The 15,655-nt window shown below is 42.2% G+C and overlaps 1 protein-coding gene across 5 annotated transcripts in view; it reads right to left on the minus strand.

The window, feature by feature from the left end:
* Window positions 1-15,655, minus strand: part of ADD3 (adducin 3) — a 167,445-nt gene that overhangs the window by 118,603 nt on the left and 33,187 nt on the right. For 2 of the 5 annotated variants that reach the window (XM_080687116.1, XM_080687113.1), the window contains exon 1: window positions 8,071-8,427. The exons of 1 other annotated variant lie outside the window; for it this stretch is intronic. The gene's annotated coding sequence lies outside the window, so the exon portion shown is untranslated. Of the gene's footprint in view, window positions 1-8,070; window positions 8,428-10,217; window positions 10,626-15,655 lie in introns of those variants that run through there. 2 more of the 5 variants (XM_080687117.1, XM_080687114.1) reach the window with 2 other exon arrangements.

Consider the following 15,655-nt stretch of genomic DNA (forward strand, 5'->3'; position numbering starts at 1 on the left):
TCTGTCATTATCAACATTCACTAAGACTAATAAAAGATGTATTACTTTCAACATTTTTTATTTAAAATAATTTGTGATAACCCCTTAAAAATCAAACATCCTCATACAAAATTATTACAGATACTAGGGGCCCAATGCACGAATTTGTGCACCTTGAAATGTGGGCCGCGAGGCTGCAATGGGCACAGGGGCGGGTCTTGGCCCATCCTCTACACCCCTGCCCGGCCCCTCCTGCCGCAGGCCCCAGTCCCTGTCTCTGGCAGCCTCGCTCCCACCTGTGCCATCAGCAGGTGCCAGGTGAAGCTCCTAAGGGGCGATTGGGGCTGGCGCCAGGTGCCGGCAACAGGTGTGAGCGCCAGGCAGGACCACGGCACACCTGAGCAAAGAATTTTCAGTAACCACCAGAGGCTTGCCCCAATGACAGCAACCAGCATCCCACCTTGGTCTGGTGCACCCGCTCACCTGCTCCACCATCCCGCCACGGCCCGCCATGTTCCACACTCTGCAGCCTGCTGCGGACACCCGCCATGTTCCGCGCACGCCCCCTGGTGGTCAGCACATGTCATAGCAACCGGTTGTTTGGTTGTTCTGCCATTTGGGATACTTGCATATTAGGGTTTTATATAGATAGTGTTGCCCCCCAAAAATGTGTAAAGCAATATGGATTTCTGATTCATTAATGATATGTATTTTACTTTAATAAAAAATGGATCCCAACTATTACATGATGAATAAGCTACTTCTGTTTGAGATCTTTTTGAAATTTAAAAAGCTGACAGTTGTGGAGTAAGATGGAAGTAAAATCCTTTTGGTGTAACATCCAGTTGAAAGCCAAACTTTTCAGCAATATGATAGCGAATCCCCTTAAAAATTCTACCTATTTCACCCTAGCCCATTTGTCTCAGTGGATAGAGCCTGTGGACGAAAGGGTCCCGGGTTCAATTCCAGTCTGGGCACATACCTGGGTTGCAGACTCCTCCCCTGGTCCTAAGCCCTTGTCGGTGCTTGCAGGAGGCAACCAATTGATATGTTTCTCTCACATTGATGTTTCTCACTGTCTTTCCCTCTCTCTTCCACTCCCCTTAAAAATCAATCGAAAAATATCCTCAGGTGAGGATTAATAAAAACAAACAAACAAGCCCTAACCGGTTTGGCTCAGTGGATGGAGCGTCGGCCTGAGGACTCAAGGGTCCCAGGTTCGATTCCAGTCAAGGGCATGTACCTTGGTTGTGGTCACATCCCCAGTGGGGGGTGTGCAGGAGGCAGCTGATTGATCTTTCTTTCTCATCGATGTTTCTAACTCTCTCCCTCTCCCTTCCTCTCTGTAAAAAATCAATAAAATATATTTAAATAAATAAAAAACAAACAAACAAACAAAATTCCACCTTTTCTAGGAGAAATCAAAGACCAGGCAATAAAAGTCATAGTAGGAAGATAAGAGGAAAATTGTTTTAAAGTTAAAAAAAAACACACAACTACTACAAGCTGGGAATGGGGATAATAAGGCCAATATATCAACTTACTGCCATCTCTTTCCCATTTCCACCTCTCATCCTATGCACTTAAGCCCATTCACAACCCCACTTGAGCTCTGACCATCACCCTTCCCCAACCACTTCCTTAGATATTAAAAGGCTGACCTTCCAGAATCTTTTTCTTATGTATTAATAAGACAAATGAGATTAGAAATGACAATGCAGTTAACAGTTGCTGGCTCTAATTTCTTTTTTTTTTTTTTGGTTAATTCTCACCTGAGGATATTTTTCTTTTCTTTCTAAATTGAACTTGTATCTTTCAAATTTATGGGTTTGTTGTTTTCCTATTATATTTTTATTACTGATTTCAGAGAGGGAGAAGGAGAGAGAGATAGAAACATCAAGGATGAGCGAGAATCATTGATCGGCTGCCTCCTGAACACTCCACTCTGGGGGATCAAGCCCGCGACCCAGACATATACCCTGACCAGGAATTGAACTGTGACCTCCTGATTCACAGGTCAATGCTCAACCATTGAGCCATGCTGGCTGGGCCCAAGGATATTTTTGCATTGATTTTGAGAGAGAGAGTGGAAGGGAGAAGAAGAGACAAAGAGAGAGAAACATCCATATGAGAGAGACACATTGACTGGCTGCCTTCCGCACACACCCTGACCAGGGCCAGGGATGGAGCCCACAACTAAGGTACATGCCCTTGACCGGAATCGAACCCAGGACCCTTCAATCTGCAGGCCAAACTCTATCCACTGTAGCTCTAATTTCTGAAGGATTAAAAGTAGAGTGTCTTAAAGAGTCCCTGGGGCCAAAACCGGTTTGGCTCAGTGGATAGAGCGTCGGCCTGCTGACTGAAAGGTCCCAGGTTCGATTCCAGTCAAGGGCATGTAACTTGGTTGTGGGCACATCCCCAGTGGGAGGTGTGCAGGAGGCAGCTGATCGATGTTTCTCTCTCATCGATGTTTCTGACTATCTATCCCTCTTCCTTCCGCTCTGTAAAAAAAATCAATAAAATATATTTAAAAAAAAAAAAAAAAAAAAGAGTCCCTGGGGAAGCCATGATCCAAATATAGTTTAGACATACAAAATAAGCCTAATTACCTTCTCCATGAGGATACTGAGTAAATCCATCTTTTTGCTATGGCATTGTCATTCTAGAAGATCAAAAGATGACAGGATGAGAATATTGTATGGAAAAGGAAAAAGGAAATGCTGTCCTTGCAAAGGATGAGCTGAGCCATTGTGGAAGAACTTCACGGAAACATTGCTGATGGTGACAAATTAAAGGCATATATCAAGTCCCCAAGATACTGAAAACCTCAGCATTTCTCCAGCCTGATTGCTTTTTACATCATTGGAATTCCAGCTCCCCTAGCAGGCAATCAACAGCCATGGGAGCTGAATAAAGCAGGCTCTGAACTCACACCCGCACTGTCCTTCCCTCTTCCATCAAGGAGGTACTTCCTAAGTGGCAGATGGGGAGTAAAAAATTACAAGGATAAATTTAAAGGAGTATGAGAGTTACCAAAAAGAATAATTTCATGTATGTTAGAGTTAGGTTTTCATTTTACTTAATCCATTGCTTACCTTAATGTGGATTTGCCTTAGTGCACATTGTGAGCATTAAATTTTATTAATATATACAGTATATTTCCTGAGACATTGATTTTAAGAACATTATGTTGTTACTGCCCTTAAGTTTCTAAAAAGTGTTTTTATCCCCTGGTTGGCTGGTTGTGGGAAATTTTTAACCTATGGAAATCATGTATGCTTACTGTAGAAAAAAGTGAGTCTCATAATCTGAGGTTCAAACTGTAGCTTTGTTTGAGGAGGTAGCAACCTTAAATGCTAGTTAATGTACTACCTATGCATACACCAATATCCTCAGGCCTAGTTTCAGGCAATTTGAAACAAAGAGGTTTCAAAGTTCATCTTACATCAGGGAATCTTACCATTCACAATTAAGCTTTAACTAAAGCCAACTTTTTAAAAAAGTAAACGTAAAGTTTATGGTGGTGATGCAGATCAGACTGACATCAGGTAAAAGCTCAATTTTGATTTAAATTCATTATAAAGATATAATTATGTCAAACCCTATATGTCTTTTACAATAACAGTACAGCTTTCGTATAGTTAAAAACTAGTCTATACTATCTTCCTAAGACTGAAATTTATTAATATGGTAAACCTTTCAACATCAAAGATGGGTTCCATCCACTTTATACCTTTTGGTGACAAGGCTACTACTTTTTGGGTTATGCTAGACAGCACTGACAGCCACATTCATTCATTCATTCTTTAAGGTTTCTAAGGTACTCTTCGTTAAATTGCTCCTTCAGTGTAGTAAGAAATGTAATAGTATTGAAGTAAGTAAAGCTAAAAGAGATTATTAATGCAGCTTTTCAAAGATACTCAACAAAGGTAGTATAAGAAACAAGAGACTGATTCTCATCTATGCTATTATCTAAGGCTGTAGGGTAAGTTACACAATACTTTCTTAACATTCAGATATGTTTTCAACGGTGCAAAAAAGTTTGAACATTATTTTGAAACTTGTTGAGATATTTAAAAATCAACATTAAAATACATATACAATAAATAAACCAAGAAAATTCCCATGAACCTTTTTTCTCCGACACTTTTGGTTATTTTTTTTGTTATTAAAAATTAATAACTAATAATTAATTGTTCTGTGCATACTGTTAGTATTCAAATATTGCATGAGTGCCAGGTGACCTTTCCTGAAAGGAAAAGTATCCCCCAAGTAGCATGGTTACATGCATGTGTATCCATAACTAGCTACTGCTGGAAGAAAGAAATAATTAAATTCATCTAATTATTATACATAAGGGATAACAGACTTTTTTTTTCCTTTCAAGTCACTGTCAATAAAAGACTTCTAACCTGCATGACTTAGAGACGATTCTTAATACAACCCAATACAGTAAAAAGTTGAGATTGTCTTGGCTTTTGGCCAAGAGGATTTAGTCTCCGGCAGAACCCGAAAGACCTCATAACAATCTCATCTATAAATACTTTGTCATGGACCCCAAGATCAAATGATAAAGCGTTAACATAGAAGACATAAAATAAAGTATTAGGTCACTCATTTTGAATCTCGATGACATGACACAGCCTATGACTGGTCAATTAATTTCAAATAGGGTATCTCTGTTTAAAAGGAAGAATAGTACTCTGGATTAGACATTAAATTTTTTCCTATTCAAACTCTATAAATTTAATATTTCCAAAGAAATTGGAAATAGCACTGAATATTAATTGTGTTTATTTAATGTGAGAAACAGAGTAGTTAGTAACCTGTGTCTCTAATACAGCTTGAGCTTTTTAAATTCAACGTGTGCTTATTTTTAAACATTTTCCCCTTATATTACATCTCACTAAATGATAAAAAAAAAATTGACTTATTGGGTCTCTACAATAATTCTATACATTACTTAAAATGGCTCCTAATTTAGGTTATAACTAATTTTGCTTTACCTATCAACTACACTGGTGAAGCAGCAACACAGGCTGTGAGTGAAGTCACAAGTTCTATCTTTTCACTTAAGGCTAATTTTAAGAGGCAACTCAGGTGGAACATAAGACAGATATAAGTTAAAAATCTATCTCAGGAGGGTATGGTGTTGGTAATTAGAAGATGAGGCCCACTGATTTAGTGCAGAACCGGAACCTCTTGTAAGTGCATCACTGCCCAATGGGCTAGTTGGAGCCCTATATACTTGGCAAGCTTTTAAAAAAATTGTTTAATGTTATTAGTAATTAAAATGATAACATACTCTAGCATCCTAACCAAACATATGTTGTGCGAGAATCCTCTTCCAAAGTCAAAAGGTGATTCTACTTAATGCAGATTAATCACCACCCTTCAGGTTTAAACACAACCTATTGGTGGTACTAATATTGGAGGGTGTGGCTAAACAAGACACATGCTCAGCTGTAGTCTTAGGCATACTGTGAAGTGTCATTTGCAACTGTTAGCAGGAGTGTAATAGAATTTAAGGGCTCACTTAGTTACGTGGGCTTACTCTTGAGCCAGACCCTGGGTTCAGAACTAACCTGTGCCACCTGGTAATTGTATACCTGGGGTAAAATACTTAACCTCTCTGTGTCTCTGTTTAGTCACTGGGTTGTCATGAGGATTAAGAAAATTAAATAATATAAAACTGTGCTTGGTACAGAGGTAGAGCAAATAAATATTGACTGTTACAAATATTTGCTGAGTCTTCACTTGGTGGGTAGCATGATATAACCACCTTCAAAAAAGTGTTTTTAATATACTGATGATAAACACATAAAGCACTTATTCAGCACCAGACTATATTCTAAGCACTTTACATACAACAACAGGGTTCAGCTAAGGTTCTCATACTATTGTCCCACAACATTCTATAAACTCAGTTTGTTCAGAGTTGGGTTTCTATGCGTTTATGGGATTTCTTCTCTCAATAGAAATGTTTTTTATACCCTGATGACATGCATAAGTTTTGCCCAGTAGTGCTAACAAACTGCTTTGAGATCGGTGACATTAAACAGCTAACAACCTGTATAGACTTAGGTATGACAAAAACATACGTAATAGGCCTGCTTCAGGAAGCCTTACAACCTTAGATGTTGAGTCCCACCCTGTATCTAGGTTTTAAGATTGTGTGTAGGAGGTGAGCTGGTGCTATGTGCTCTTAGTTTCAAAAAACATTCTGGTTTGAAACACAAATCCATACTTTAAATACCATTGAGCAAAACTCACATTCATTACAGTATAACATTATTGAAAAAATGGGTTAGAAATAGCAAAGTGCACAACATAATTTTCTTGTTCTTTTTCAGAACATAAAATTTGTATTCTGAAAATACAACACTTCTATAATGTAAAGTATTTCCTAGGTAGATGATCGCATTTCCTGATATCACACATGTAAAAACCTACAAGATACAGAATGCGTATAACCAACTATCTCAAGGAGTATTAAATTATGTTTAACATTCAAAATAGACACACTGCTTTTTTTTTTTCCTTCAAAAGTAATTACTACCAACATGCCAGCACTTGAGGTCAATATTAAGACTGAACTCTTTAGAAAGATGAAAAGTTAAACGTAGCAAAAGTGGCCATTTTTTTTTTTTTTTTTTTTTGGTCTGGTCCTCCCCCTGCAAAGTTAATGCAAAGGAAATTTAAGCAAAGGAAAACGAGTTACAGGGCAAATATAATGCAATCGAGACTGAGATATAAAAGCTATACATATGCTCCACAAGTAACTCAACCCTATAAATGAGTCGGTCTCATACCTAATTACACAAAAATTTTAATAGTTAAGCATCTTAATTTTCAAATGACAAATGACACTGTACTCTTATTTTATTCTCTAACAAAAACCCTCATTATAAGTCTTCTAAAGCCAAAATTAAGATGTACTGGGCATGATGCAGAAACACTGACTCCCAAGAAAAGAACCATTTCATACTAAGTCTAAAATGTATAATTTAACATAATCGTGCATATAGGTTTAGGTAGCTGGTTCCAAGCCCCAGAACCTTATCAACTCCTTCACCAAACTTGCATAAAATAGCCATGTCGAGCCTCTTGGTTGAGTTAAATTCCATGTCTCTCCATACCCCTCCAGCAGGTCAACTGCAACAGCACACGTGCCAAAGAAATTAGTGGTTTTCCTTACGCTCCCATTTTAAACGGGCACCTACTTGCAATTAAATCTCTGCAACAACAAAAAAAAGTTCACCTGAGGCCATTCTTGGCATTTTAATAGAGGCCTAGCTTATTCTACCTGTCTCTGTGGTCTTGCCTCAGCTATAATAGCATACCTCCAAAGAAGCTGGACGTGTCCCAAACACCAGCAAACCGGACCTGCTGCCAACTCTGCTTGTCACCCCGGGTAGAAAACTCAACCTAACCAACGCGTGTTTCTAGGGGGAGGGGATAGTGGGTGGGTGGGAGTGTGTGTGTGTGTGTGTGTGTGTGTGTGTGTGTGTGTGTGTCTGTGCGCGGGCGCATGTTGAGGGGGGCGGGGGACGACGGGGATGCGGGTCACAAGAGAAAGGTGGCTGAACACTTTCAACTTGTAACGAAAAGTGTCTTAAGTAGGAAAAACAAAACAAACCAACACTCCCTCCCATGTTACCTCCACCTTTCCCAAGCGCGGGAACCTCCCCCCGCCAGGAGCGCACCTCCCGAGTGCGAGGTCCCCGGGTCACCGAAGCTGCAGCCCGCTCCCGATTTGTACAACTCCCCGCCCTCCCGGGGAAACCAGAGGACGCCCCAGAGAGTGGGGCCCACCCCGCGGCGCCCCCAGACCCTCCGCGCAAATCCACGCCCCTCGGGCCAACCCGAAGCTCCCAGTCCGGCCCCTGGGTGAGGAGAGGGGGGAGGGTCACCCGGCCGCGGGGGCAGCCAATAGGAAGTCCCCTCGGCTCTGCGAGCCACCGCGCTCTCGACCCCCGCGCGACTCCCTGAAGGGTCCCCGCAACCCCAGCCTGCAGGAGCGGCCGCGTCCCCGCCGGGAGGAGGGGCTGAACCACAGCGCCTCGCCTTCCCTTCCCTCAGGATTACCTCGAAACGCGCAGCCGGCTTTGTGCTTCCCTCCCTCTTTCTCCGCGGCCGCCGGCGCTGCAGCGGCCGTCTGATCCGCCGCCGCCGCTTCTTAAGCGCCCCAAGGCTCCAGAGGGGAGGGCAGAAAAGGGGAGGGCAGAAAAGGGGAGGAGGCGTGAGGAAGGTGGGACTAGGAGCCGAGCCCTGGGTAGCAGGAAGCGGCGACACCTGAGTCGCCGACGCCTCTCGCTCTGGTTCTCAAAAATATCATTTAAACCGCACTCCTTCCCCTCCCTCCGCTAGTCCTGACGACCGTTACGGGCGGCAGACCGCGCTCTGGCGGGACTGGCCCAGCGCCTCTCGAGCGCCCCTGGCCCCGCCCCTAGATCCTGAGCGTCCCTGGCTCCACCCCCTACGGGCCGCCTCTCGCAGCCCCCGAGCGCCCCTAGTCCCGCCCCTTGGGCCCCTGCGCGTCTTAGCCTGCCCCTCGGAATCACAGGACGTCCCTGGCTCCGCCTCCTCAAGGCCACGCCCCTCGGCCCCTCTCGCCCCTCCGGAGCGTTGGCTCCGCCCCTTGCGGCCCCCTCCACGCGCGCGAGCGCCCAGTCGGGAAAACTGCGGTCCTGGGGGCCTCCGCGAGGGCTGGTGTCGCGGGGCGGCCGCCTGGCACCTCTTCCCCCAGCAATGCAGCTCGGATCCAAGGCGTCCCCTGAGGGTCGGAGCGGGAAACGACCCCGACAGAAACCCGACTGCGAGGGGAGGAGCAGCGCCTCGGAAGTGTCGCCCGCTCTAACCTGGGCGAGACCCCCCATTCGGAGGCTGAGCGGCCTCTTTCCGGGTCCGCCTCTGCTGTCCGCACTGATCGTTGGGTCTTCAGGGTTGGGTCACTGCTGAGGTCCAAGCTTCGCACGCCCCCCATCGGAGGGGCCTGGATTTTTCTCCTGAGCACAGTTGCCCGTGGGGGTGCCTCCTCCCCCTTACCTCCACCGAGGGGCAGGGCAGGGGCTCTCAATCCTGCTACCCTTCGACCCTTCGAGGGTCTTCACCCCCACTTTGGCCGCCGCCTTGTGGCTTTATGAGAGCTGACCTCTTGGAGGCGAAATACCGAGGCGCCGCGAGCCTTCAAAATGAATCCGGGGCCTGGGAAACTTTGCAACATGCCATTGCCTGAAGGTGGATCTATCCACAGGTGACACTGGGCCGCCCACCCCGCCGCCCAGACACGTTTCTCACCACAACCTATTCTCGAAATAGACCTCTGAGCCACGCACACCTTGCTCTACCACCCACGACTTGCACATCCCTCTCGCACACACGTCCTCCATCACCGGCAAGAATCCACTCCCAAGCACACCCCTCCAAGCGCCATTCTGGTTATTCATGGTCCCTTGGGTCAACCCCACCCGAACGCACACAACAAACTTCATTCCCCACCCTAGATCCCTTCGCTTCCAAGCGACAGTTCATTTCCTTTCCTTCCTCCTCTGCAGTCTCTTCCCCCTCAAATACTTCACGCCATCCCCTCATCTTCATCCCTTCCCTCTCCCCTAAAAATGTGCTAATTAAAATGTAGTTTCCTCTTCCCACATATGAAGTGTGGAAAATGAATCTTGTCTTGGAATAAACTGCGATTCAATTTATTCTCGTTTTCTCTCTTCACTGGACTGAGGCTATAGACATTTTAGTCTACCACCATCTCCCATCTGCTCAAAATCTAACCATGCTTCATGATTTTTAAATCATAAAGCATGGTTATGGGATCGTGAGGAAGGCTTCCTGGCTTTGGGGAGAAAATACTTTTAAAATGCTCAACCTGTCATTTTTATTTGGCATTTAAGAATATCTGCAGTATTTGAGAGAGATATTGGGAGTGGCTGGATATTATATATATTGCATTTAAAAAGCTAAAAATGAAAAGCCTTTGCTTGCATTGAGGTTAGCCTTTTTATGAATAGCCCCCCAAAAAGTATGTTATGGGCACATATCAGACAATAGTCTCCACTGTACAGGGCATTTGCCAGTCACAGATCTGGACGACCCCCTTCCCCCCCCCCCCCCCTCCATCAAAGGAAGGCAAATTAACACAACCCATTTTAAGCATGTCTGATGAGCAATCTTCTCCCTTCCACACAGTTTCTGGGCAAAATGGGATAAAAAATCGTGCTTACCCACTGAGGATGCGAGGCTTTCTTGTGTCCAGGGCAGTAGACGCGTGTCTTCTAGGTGTGGATTCTGCAGTGCTGCACAGAAACCCGCCGCAGCCTCAGACCCGCGGCGGCGGCGGCGGCGGCGGCGGCAGAGGCAGCGGCAGCGGCAGCAGCAGCCGCCAGCAGCCAGCAGCCCGCAGCTTCTCCCAGTGCTGAGTAGTAAAGTGTTGTGACTTAGAAGACTGACTCCACAATTAACATGGGGCGACTGCTTATAAGAGAGGAGGCGGAATCTTTCTTAAGGAATGGGTTTGGTTTGTCCTCCCCACTATTGCTTCATAAGAAACAGAAAAGGGTGGAAGCGGGGAGTTTTTTTGGACCTAGTAAAGCAGTACAGCTGTGGGAGGTCAAGGTTAAAATTAACTGGGTGATCGAGGGACCGATTTAGTGTGAGTCATTGAAAGGCTAGAGGCACTAGTTTTAAAGAGCCCTGATAACTTCAAACATTGGGGTCTGGGCAAAAATAAATCCCTGTACCTTGAAACTGATTAGTTATTTTGTACTAATATTTAATTTTCAATCACTGCACCAAAATGGAAAGTATATAAAGAAGGGTTATTTAGTATTTAATAAAAGAATGTGAAAAGAATAATAAAATAAAACTCATTTATGTGACTGGGAGCAATGGAGTCAAGTTCTACTAATACTTAGAAGCCTACATGGGATTTCAGTATTAGAAAATATATTATTGACAGAGGTTAATCTGTTCACATGTTATAAAAACCACAATATTATTTATAGAAAACCCAAAATATATAACATCTAAAATAATTTTAGCAGCTGGGCCAGCGTGGCTCAGTGGTTGAGCATCGACCTAGGAACCAGGAGGTCATGGTTCGATTCTAGGTCAGGGCACATGCCTGGGTTGTGGGCTCAATCCCCAGCAGGGTGCATGCAGAAGGCAGCCAATCAATGTTTCTCTCTCATCCATGTTTCTATCTCTCTATCCCTCTCCCTGCCTCTCTCTCTAAAAACCAATAAAAACATGGTTTTTAAAAATAAATATTTTACATGTATAACCAGGTTTGTTATTTATCACTATTCAGAAATAAACTTAATTTTATTTGACTTGTGCTAAATTTTCCTGAAGCAGGATCTTACTACTGCATATTGCTGAGGATATTGATTGACTGGAATACATTTAATGTATGTTTAATAGCAACAAAACCACTTAAAAACTGGAGCACATCAGATGGTACAGTTGAAATAGAGTTTAGAGCTCACTGATTCTAGCCCTGTAATATCACAAGTGGAAAAATTAGAAACACAGATGAGAACAGAGTAGGGACAGAGGTGGGGTTAACTCTGAGTCTCCACTGTTCACACACATGGAAGGCAAATAAACAATAGGTATGAACATACACACTGTTTCACATATACACATTGGGAACTGAGCAGGACCTGTCACAACAACAAAAAAAGTAGTTTCACTCAATGCACTATTTGTGTACATGTAGTATAAATTAAAGAATTATATCAAACAAGTACTTATAATGTATGTAAATATTAGCACAAAATTTGCCTACTGGTTTGGAGGTGTTTATGCTAGAAAGTAATTTGTCCAAAGAAATTTTTGGGGTGTTTTTTTTTTTTTAGGTGATCTCCAAGGAAACTTATAACACTTGCTTATGTTCCACAGAATGACAGGGCCTTCAACTATTGTCGGTTTTCTTATACCCATTGGTGCCTCTGATGCCTGCCCAGAGGGAAAGTTGGTTTTGGAGTCGGGCAGGGAAAGTATTGTAGAGAATGAATCCTGGCTTTCAGAGATGCTTGTTGGAAGTTACTTTTTGGGCCAGATACTAACATTTTCTCTTAAATCCTGATCTGGCATTCCTAATAAGGAACCTGGTACTAATGCAAGTGTTACAGTTAAAGTCTGTGTTATATTAGATGGCATAGTAAATTTTGTGTTTTGTGTATCTGGCAGGACAATTTATCACCTTGATTTTTTTAATGCCTCCTATAGGAAGAAAATTGAAGGAAATTAGTCACCCAGTTTCTTCATTTGTTTTTGTTTATCTTGCTCTTCTGCCAGGAAGGCTTTTTATTTCATTACCAGGTGGTATTAGCCATTGACTATAATGGCAATTATCTGTATAATTCAAAGCAAACCCCTCCCAAATTAAATGCATTTCTTTGTATCTTCCCAAAAGGCCTAAGTACAGTCACTTATATAAAGACACTTAATAGATACTTTAAAAAAAAATGAATGCACAAATTAATGAATGAATAGCCCCCCAAATATCTAGAAGCTGATTACAAAGTGTTTTTGTTTGTTTGTAATTTGCATTGTGCAAAACAACTGACTCCATTCTCTGCTTCCCTTTCCTAACACAGTCCTGATCTAAGAGAAACAATCTCCTTTCTGTAGAGCTCTTTAGGCATGCCTGATTTGTATTCTCCAATTAAATTGTAGCCACAAATCTCCACATGAACTCTGGGTAGATCAAACAGTAGCTGAGACACTTTCTGCCAAGAAAACACAGGCTTAAGTTTCAAAATTCCAGTTCTTCTAGCTGTGACACCAAGTGATTATGTGACCTCAAACAAGTTTCCCGACATGCTCATGACTCAGTTTAGCCATCTTTTAAGTGGTGGTGATGGTGGATATAATACCTGCTGTACCTACTTCATAGGGTTGTTGTGAAGTTCAAATGAAATAATAAATGTGAAAATGCTTTGAAATTTTCAAAAGCACTAGGTAATATAAGGTATTATTATATGCAGATGTACTTAAAATCAAATATCTAGTTCAAGGGACTTTACTCTAAACAACCTGTTTTACTACTTATTGTTTCAGAAAGCAAACAGGTTTATCTCTCTCCCTGTGTGCTTACACACACACACACACACACACACACACACACACACACACCCTGCTGCTCCCAATTTAGCTTCTCTGAAGCTTTCCCCTGGTCTGGGAAATATGCATCTGCAGTTGAATATGAAAAACCAAGACTTTACAGACAGCCCTCCCCCTTCCTTCTGCAAAATTTCCCTTTTTCAAGCTCTCAGATAGAAAAGTGAAGTCAGTGAAGCACAACAGCCTTTTCATACAGAGTAGTGCCATGTATTTAATCAGTGGGGTTAGATGAGCCATTCATTTGAAACTTGGCCATGCTACGTACATTTCGATCCCCCTTTTATGCCAAGCCCATCTGGAATGTACTTGGGGAACAGAGCAGGAAGGACTGACAGGGAACTCATGCTAATGAGTTTTCCATTCCCCAAGGAGACGTAATCAGGGCAATATTCAAGCATTCCTCAACATACTTTATTAGCACTATGTGACCTATATGGTTTATTTTCAAGGAATTACCTCAGCCCAATATCTGACAGGTCCTTATACAACTGTTTAAGTCAGTGGTCGGCAACTCGCGAGCCACATGCGGCTCTTTGGCCCCTTGAGTGTGGCTCTTCCACAAAATACCACGTGCGGGCGTGCACGTACAGTGCGATTGAAGGAGTACCCTAATTAAGTTAATAACAATGTACCTTCCTATCTAGTTTAAGTTTAAAAAAATTGGCTATCAAAAGAAATTTCAATCGTTGTACTGTTGATATTTGGCTCTGTTGACTAATGAGTTTGCCGACCACTGGTTTAAGTAATCAGGCCTAATAATTTCTGTAACATTAATGAACTATCAGCTCTAGGGTTCTCTCCCCCCACCTCCTTTTTTTAAAGGTATTTATCCTTATTTAAATCTATTTGATGGAGCCTTTTAAAATCATCACAATAACTTCTAATAAACAAACAACTAATAAATAAACAACCAATATAAATAAGATACTCCAAACGAGAGGCTCATTCATAGGTAGCACGTAAAAACTCATACAAAATCAATTTAAGTTATCAGTTTCTGTCTAGAGAAACTGCAAAGTGAACGCAAAGCATGCAATTGCTGTGTGAATCCTAAAATATGTCAGTTTACTTATGTATCTTTTTATCACATGATCACATGCCTTAAGATTTCAACTGATCTTTAATATATATATGTCTGAATTATGTGATTGTTTTCATCCTTATGGCACTATTTCTAGAATGTGATCAGGCACTATCTGCAACAGAAATACTTGTGATTTGTATTGTCTAAAACAATAACTCCATTCTCTACCTTCCTTTTCTAATGGAGTCATGATTTAGGAATTTCCTAAAATGCTGATCCCGGGGTCTTATCCTTGAATTACTTTCATTTAGGGCGGGCCCCTTGATTGAGGGCTTTCCTTAAAGAACCCTAAAGTGATTCTCTTGCACAGCAAAATTTGGGCACAGGTATCCTATAGAAAGAATGCAATGTGTGCAGATTCTCAGAGACACGATGAGTGAAATGTAGGTGGGTCCTTTTTCATGATGTGAGAAGGATTCAGAGAAGAAGATTAAAGTTGGCTCCACTAGGTCTCTGGGGTAAACTTGAGCAAGGTACACACCTCTCTGAGTCCTATTATCCTCACCTGCAAAATAGTACCTGTTTGACTGTGTTGTTGTGAGGATTAAATGGCATATGTAGAGGGTCTACTCTAATGCCTGACACATAATGGAATTAAGTATATGCTCATTTCCTCTCTTTTTGTTCAAAAATGAGTTTCCAGGTGCATTCTTCTTGTTTAGTGTCCTTAGTATGCTCCGTGGAGAAATTCGAACTCATAATTTAGCAATAGCTAATATTTTGAGTTCTGATAGTATGCCGGTACTGACTGCTTTATATGCATTATTTTATTTCATACCTACAATAATCCTTGAAGGTAGGTACTATTATTTTCATTTTAGAGATGAAGGAACTGAAGCTCAGAGAGGGTAAGTAACTTGCCAGGATCTCAGAGCAAAGAATTAGTAGAGCTGGAAGGCTACCCAGGCGTTCTGACTCGAGAGCCTAACTGTTCATTATGCCGTATGTTTTGTATATCCTCTAAGTGCTTAGATTCCAACCTATGAGCCAGTCCCTTGGAAGGAATAAGCAACTGCAAAAGTGAAGTTTACAAACATGGCAGATATTCAGACAAACGAATGCCATCATTTCCTTATTTTTGAAGCCTTTGTTAGTTGCCTAAAACAGAATGTGGCATACAGTAGGTATTCAAAAATATTTAGTGAATGAATGGAAGGCAGAGCTTTCACCAGCATGCTTTTTAAGCAACTGATATATCTAAACCCAAGTTCTAAATTGTAAACAAATTGATCTGATTTTTCAGACCAGCTTATAATTTGACGTAATGCAAGTCACTAAATTTTAGAGCTACAGACCGTTGTATCATTTGCAACAAATAGTTCTTAAGCACTCGCTATAAATTATGAACTAGTTTGGCACTGGGAAGATTATTTAAAAAGAAACCTTACGACATAGCCTGTGCTCTAACCATTTAGTTGGGCAATAAACACAAATGTATGAAGCAACTAG

The sequence above is a fragment of the Plecotus auritus genome, assembly GCF_963455305.1.
Source record: "Plecotus auritus genome assembly, chromosome: 9".
Classification (NCBI taxonomy): Eukaryota; Metazoa; Chordata; class Mammalia; order Chiroptera; family Vespertilionidae; genus Plecotus; species Plecotus auritus.